This window comes from Podarcis pityusensis, assembly GCF_964106645.2.
Source record: "Podarcis pityusensis genome assembly, chromosome: 6".
Classification (NCBI taxonomy): Eukaryota; Metazoa; Chordata; class Lepidosauria; order Squamata; family Lacertidae; genus Podarcis; species Podarcis pityusensis.
Genome location: NC_138030.1, coordinates 64,686,970 through 64,694,416, shown reverse-complemented (window position 1 = coordinate 64,694,416; position 7,447 = coordinate 64,686,970). Strand labels below are relative to the sequence as shown.

Below are 7,447 nucleotides of genomic sequence, written 5' to 3'. Positions count from 1 at the left end.
GAGGTATTCAGCAATGTTCCATTCTGATTCATTCTGATAGGGTTGTTAACATATGAGATGTAAATAATATCTTTGACCAGAACTAATGCAGAAACATAAAAACATATGCCCCATGTCTCACTTCTTGCTTAAGAATATGGTTTGCATGAAATTCTAACGTGTGATCCACAGAATTTGCATAATCATAGCAATGGCCAAAATTCTTTGCAAGGCAAAGAAGTGGGGGGAAGGCATTACAATAAAAAGTGGAGTTGTGAATAAATTCTGTCTTGATTTCTGTAAGAATAGTAGGGGTGGAAGACCTGAATTCATCATCCATGTACATGTTTTGTAGTTGGGTCTTGTATATACCGAGATGGTGGGGAATTCTCATTAGTGTCAGAATGATTGCAGCTAATACAAAGGCAGCCTTCCTTTCAAGTGGCAGTCTTCTTTATCAGTAAAACAATGGGAGAGTTTAATAATAAAAAGAAATAGGCAACTTTCTCTTCTTGTGATACACATTTTTCCCTTTTTATTAGGTCTGAGATTGAAAAGGGCTATTGTTAAGGAATACCGGCTTACCGCAGTGGGCTGTGAGATGAGATAAGAGTGAAATACTGAACACCCACACCCACAAACAGAATGTGTGAAAAATTGAAATGATAAGCTTTTTGAAGTAGGTTGCTCTTAAAGTGATTGAGGTAGAGCACTGTATCATGTCTGTTAGGAAAGCTGAGGGAAATGGTGGTGTAATCAATTAAAATTGGTGCCAATATGCCTAGATAGAGCTGTCTCAAAATGAAATTACATATATCTATACACAGAGAGAGAGAGAGAGAGAGAGAGAGAGAGAGAGAGAGAGAGAGAGTTTATTGTGTCAAGGTTATGTGACTTGGCAATCAGTCTGTGAAATAGCCATAAAACATATCAATCCCAGCTGGCCTAAAAGTACAGGTTCTGTGCCCAAACATGAACCCATCTTTATTAGGTATAAGAAAGTCAGAGAAGTTTTTACAGGCGCTCATTCTGTCCTCCAAGGTATGTACCTATACAACCTTCTCTATGGATTGAATAGGGCTAAAGTTCCTCCATAGAATGGTGAGGTTTGACTAGCTCTGCATCCACACAGCTGTTTATTCCATTTCCCACTTACAATGTGGAAATTAACAATTAGAGAAACTTTGGGGATATGGAATAAACTGCTGTGTGAATGCCACTTCGATTGCATTTTGATCTCTTTTAACTCTGCCAGTCTCTTTTCCATACCCCTACCATTCTATACATTCCATAATAAATCTGTTCTTGACATTAAATAGTCACCATGGGATGCTTGAAATCTCATACATCCACAAGAATAGAAGCTGCATGTTTAGTCTACTGGAAATATTATTTTTTCCAGCTTTGAAATAAGGCACAGTTGTTACCCTTAAAAGGTTCGAGATACAGAAGAGCTACTAGAGGCCCTTTTAAATACTGCATGACCTTTTAAATTTTCTACTCTGTTGGGCGCTCAGACTGCAAATCCACAGACCACATTGACGGAAATAATCCCAGTGATGTTCCATTGACCTCTGAGAAACTGCTCTACCATTCTTCTGAAGCGACTTGCTTATAGATTGCAGCTGCAGCCTTCAAGCCATGAACCATTTCCACTAGCAGGTAATGCAGGGTCCCTTCAACTGTGCAATTCTATGAGTCAGTGATTCTGTGTTCAGTCCCACTGAAGTCAATGGGGCTTAGCCAGTTTAAGGGCAATTTCCCTAGCTCCGATTGTTTGCACATCACATTATTTGTGCATAATTCTGATATTTAGCAGAATTTTCTTGAAACCACTGGGATTTGTTCTGTTAAAAATAGTTTTGAGAAAGCTGACAAAATGGAAGGCGCTTGTTTTGTAGTGGTTGTTGGATTTGCACTGAATATATTTGTGGTAAAGGATACAGTCTAGAAAACACTGCAGTTGCCTTTAGCTTCCATCAATTCTGATGGAACCCACATAAGAACTCCACAGATGATCCACTGAAATGAATAAAATGAATGCTAGCTAGCTCAGCAGGACACCTCATTTGGAGACTCTTTGCCCCCATCCTCAAAATCCCTTTCATCAAAGCATCCCTCAAGGTGTCCTCCTGAGATGCTGGTGATGGGCGTTAGTATTTTTTTTTTTATTTCTCTATCTTAAAAAAGAAAAGTTTTGTATTATGACATGGATTCTGGGAGGCGCATCAAATTCCACCCCATCCATTTGTGTACCTCAAGCTATTGTGTTGCACACAATTCTTGGTTTGTTTTTACCAATAAATAAATAAGTAATGATTTGCTCCTCTTTGTTCTGTGCACTAGCAGAAAAGTTCTCTCACCAAATAATACATATAATATGGTTGTTAATTAAGGGAGAGCTCCTCTCTTGACATAAAATACATGAGGTACAAAAGTTTATTCCATTCCCAAATATCTCTCAGCAGATATTGGCATGGAGTGACTTTTCTTCAAGTTTTCCTTCATGTGTATCCCGAGGTAGCTGAGTTGAAAAGACACTCCCCACCGTAGACATGTTCATAATCAAACAGTCCCTTTTGGAAGCTGCACTCACTGGGTCCAGATTCTTAAATCTGACTATTCCTGGTTGCATATACAACCTATGTTTGTTGTTTGCTTACTTCTCTGTTACTCCCTCTGTCTGCTTAGCTCCTATGCTTTTTCCATAACCCACACATTACAAGCTGCTCTGCTTTCTTTCTAAGCTCCTTCTGTCTCCCAGCTCTGTATGCAGTCGAACTCTTCCTTCTCAGTAACTTGCTGTTTATGATACATTCTCTCTCTTTCCTTATCCCAAGAAATGGAGAACCTCTGGACAGAACACTCACATGGCCAATGGCCAGGGATTATAGAAGTTGCAGTCTAAAACATTTAGAACTTGTCCCTTTGGGTCACTTTGGTAGCCTAAGTGAACTTACGTACAGGTCAGGCCACAGACTCCCAGGGTGCCCTTTGGTCAATGCTTACTGTCACCAGTCGACTGACAGCTTGGGTCAGTGCACTAAGGAGAAAGGAGCTGGTTCATGAAACCAAAAAGGTCGCCAATGTACTGTAACTAGTATTTTTGTTGTTGTTGTTCTGAAGTAACTAATGAACCTGATACACACAAGAAAGAAAATCTGCACAGAAATCTTCCTTTCCCTTTCCCTTTCCCTTTCCCTTTCCCTTTCCCTTTCCCTTTCCCTCCCTCCTTTCTTCCTTTCTTCACCTCAATATAGGCTCTTCTTCCTTCCTTCCTTTCTTTCTTTCTTTCTTTCTTTCTTTCTTTCTTTCTTTCTTTCTTTCATCACCTCTGTAATGGTTCTAGGGGTTGCTTGTGTGTAAGCAGGTGCCTATCTCCCCAGCTGGGTGCAAACACCTGGCTGGGTTGCCAAAGTGAACCTTTTCTGTCCGGACAGCCACTCACCCGTGGCTGACTCAATCGCTGGCAGAATCCATGAGTGGGCGTTTCTTAAACTTCTTCCAGCAAAGAAGTTCTTTGATGCCTAGTCTCCGCCTACCCTCTCTGCACGGAAGCCTTCTGTGCAGGGAGGGCATGGGCAACGGAGGACCCCTACTCTCCCCGCTGGTCCCAGGCAAGGAGTCATGAGACCGCCTCGTCACTTCCTCCAGCTGCCCCCCTTCTCCCCTGGTGCTACGCTGATTCTCTTCCCCAGAAGATGGGCTGCTCCTCCCGATCCCTGGACGCTCTCTGGAATCCCTCTGGCTTTCGCTCTCCCCCTCCAGTACTGATGGCAGTTCCCTGACAACCTCAGTATAGGCTCTCATTTATTTCTGCCAAGTGAGCTTTAGGAGCTGCCACCTACTAATTATGTTGAACTCGCCACTGTATGATGTGTTTTCTTCCCAAACCTTTCATTATACCTGTCATGTGAACTTTAAACACTTGGCATATCATAAAGCTACAGTTATAAAAACACAGGAAAGATTAATAATCATATTACTTATTGTCAAATGAACTGTTAGGAAAGATAAACTGAAATACAGGCAGGCCAAATGGAAAATGCTAGTTTATTGGAAGCTGATGGCTAAAACAGGAGTTGCCAACCTTTTGGGGCCGGGAGCACATTTACAAACCAAAGAAACTCTTCTGGGCACCACACATACCTCCCAACCAAGAACACACCACAGTCGATTCCATTGGCTATAGAAGAGTGCTTCTTTTAAGCCCAATGTCAGTGTGGAGGGTACAGGGGAGGAAAAGGACACCGTGGGCACTATAGAAGGCATCTGTGGACATTTGTGGACATTGGTGACCCCTGGTCTGAGATATCACTCTGCAAACCATGACTGTATTTCTTGATCCTCTATCAGGTATGTGTAGTAACATGTTATACCCTGACCAATAATCTATATAGATTTTGTTGACATCATAGGCATCTCATTGATGTAAACAGCTAAACTCTGTTTCGGATAGAAATGATCTATCTGTGTCAGAAAAGTCATGTTGCCACTCTTGCAAGTATGATGTCTGCTCACCATGCACAAATCCAAGATGGCTGAATATTATTCAGTATTCGAGCCCTCAGAAGGAATAAAAGACCAAGTACATTTCCAACATTGCATGAACTAAGAAGAGCACACATAACATTTCCCTCATAGCATCTTTACTGGATCCAAATATAGTCATTGTGGATATAAGATTTTGTTTATCATAAGACACTCACTGAAAGTAGCAAAGCATGGGAGGTTTGTCTTGAAAACTTACAAGATTAATCATATTGGTCCCAAGGAATTTTGACAGCAATTATCTAGATACTACATCTGTTGAAACCGTGCTCATTCAACTCCTGTTCTGGAAGAGAATTATTGACAGACGTGTTGTGTTGTGGCAACATCCATGATGCCCTCATTTGCATTGCTCTTGCTACTGATCTTTTACATACAGAGGATATATTGAAAGACTTTTAAGAAAGTGATACAAAGTAGAAGTTGAAAGGAAACCATTCAGCCTGTCAACCTTGTGTCTTGCCACACAGGATAGCTGCATCCAGATCTAGATGATCGCAGTTCTGGGCCTGACATTTCTTAATGTTATACATACTCCCATTATACTACCAGTGGAGGAGACTGTTACATATTCCTATTGCCCCAAGCTGAACATATGTCTATGTGCTTCATTGCATATGAGCTATATATTATTAATATCCAACTTATATCCACATGCTGGATTTTAAAAAAGAGTGAGACTCATTATAACGTGAACAAGCAGGTTAGTGAAAATTACATTGATTTTAGTAATGCAACTCTACTATGAAGGTTTTGTTTTGTTTTGTTTTTTGATGCTTTCCCCAATCTAGTGCCCTCTACATGTTTTGGACTACAACTCCCACCAGTCCCAGCTAACACAGCCATGCTGGCTGGGGCTCATGGAAGTTGTAGTCCAAATCATATTTCTAGAGAGCACCAGGTTTGAGATGACTTGGGTAGACTACCTCAAGCAAAACACATTGACAGCTTCTGACAGTGAGCTATCTTCAGAGTTCTTGTTTGTTTTACCATTCTATAAAAAAATAATCTGACACAGCTCTTGGTGTAATGGTGGTCAGGCTTTGCTGTCTACTTGTGCCACCATTTTGCATCTGGCTGTAGTTGGTGAATCTCCAGATCTATCCAGCCTGAATTCTGCATTTGCTCCTGACATAGACATTAAGGCCTGCTATTAAAATCAAACATGAGCTGAACACAATGTTAAACTTCCTTGCATTTTTCTGTGGGAAAGTTGAAGCTTGACTCCAGCTCATGATCCAGCACACAGCAATAAAACATTCCATTTAATTTATCACACTTCTGGTAAGGAGAATTACTTATTCATTTAGCACCTGATACTCCAAAAATGTAAGTATGCACTTGACTCCACTGGAAGCACTCTTAGCTCAAAGTTAGATGCATATGTACGCATGACAATATCGGAAACTTACTTTTTTGGGGGGGAGGGATCCGTGTGGTTTCTAGACAGATAAGAAAATAAGCTATGAAGAAACTTTAATAAGAGTGTTACCCAAAGGGAGTATTTGAGTTCAGTGATTAATGGCAAGGATTCTGCTTAATTGCAACAGTAATTCTACTTAATTGGGACTTCTTCAGGCTATGGAGTGATCCTCAGCTGTTTTTCTTGAACTCTTACTTTTTTCTCTAATCTGATTCTCCATAGATATGCATGTAAATATCTGTTTATACTCTATATAGAACTTCTTCAAACAATCCAAGGTTTTAACGCAGCTTAACCATGCTGATGGAAGCAATTCTGTAGTTTGCACCTGCAGTTTTCAAGACAGGAGACTGTGTAGTGCAAGTCTAGGGATACTTCGTCTCAGAAGGAGGTCTCACTGTTTTCAATGGCACTTACTCTCTAGTAAGTATATTTGGTATTTCAGTCTTAGGGCAGAAGCTAGAATCATTCAAATTATGTTGTCGTTGGCTTCAATGGAAAATAGACGAACCTCTTTCTTAGTTGTGCTTTGTCTCTTTTCCCGATGAGAAAAAATACAATTGCTATTCTTCTGGCTTGTCTATTTCTCTTTATTAGCATTTTCTATGCTTCTCTCTATGTATCCCTTATCAAGGGTGCATTTGGATGGTAGTTTATTCCATCCCCCCAACATTTCATTGTCCATTTCAGTATTACATTTGAGCTTTCACATGACATAAAAGCCACTTCTGGAAATACAGGGGAATCTAGTGGAAGTTCTGTTCTAATTTCTGTGTTCATTTGTTCCAGAAACAATCCATTTGCAACCCTATAAACGCAGGGAATCTTGGGAGCAAATGAGAAAATTTGGGATGTTCTACCAGCATACAGTTCTTTCCTGCCAATTTCCATGGGGAACAGAAGCACACATGTGTGAAAAGGTTGGGGAAATAGCGACATGGATGTTTGGTGTTGTGCAACCCCACACCCGCTGGTATGAGTGAAATTTAATGTGACATGCTATTGGTCAAAAAGGCACAGTTCTGCGACAGGTACTGCACTCCTACAGGAACATTAGAAGATTAGAAAATGAGACAGAAGAGCTAGCATTATAATCAGGAAAACCAAGGCAAAAATTCCCTGCATCTGAATGCACCCTAAGTCTGCATGCTCTTTAAGGAAAGGAGTGCTTGCTTATTCTAACTCTCTGGCTGTCAACTTCATGCCACATTCTTTGGAATAATTCCTGATATCCCCTTTCTAATCATAGTTAGAAAAAGAAGCCCTTGAAATATTACATGCAGTAATATTTGTTGTGCTGCTTCCTCTGCAGCCATAAGTGCCATAATCTGCTTGAGAAGATCTTTTGTCCCCCCCCCCTCTCTCTCGATAACTAGCCTGTGTTTTCAAATCTAAGCAACAGAGATCAAACATCAAAAAGATGTTGGAGTTTATCCAAACAGAACTAAGCCTTCTGGGGCTGCCAGCCACCCTGCCCAGAAGCCCCTGGTAGAT

The 7,447-nt window shown here is 40.7% G+C and overlaps 1 long non-coding RNA gene across 1 annotated transcript; it reads left to right on the top strand.

Moving 5' to 3' along the window:
- The first annotated feature begins 530 nt into the window (after positions 1-530).
- Positions 531-7,236, top strand: LOC308478888. Its single transcript, XR_013987355.1, has 4 exons — positions 531-658; positions 1,497-1,641; positions 6,211-6,376; positions 6,743-7,236. It is a non-coding gene; the product is annotated as an uncharacterized lncRNA (long non-coding RNA).
- Positions 7,237-7,447: the final 211 nt, after the last annotated feature.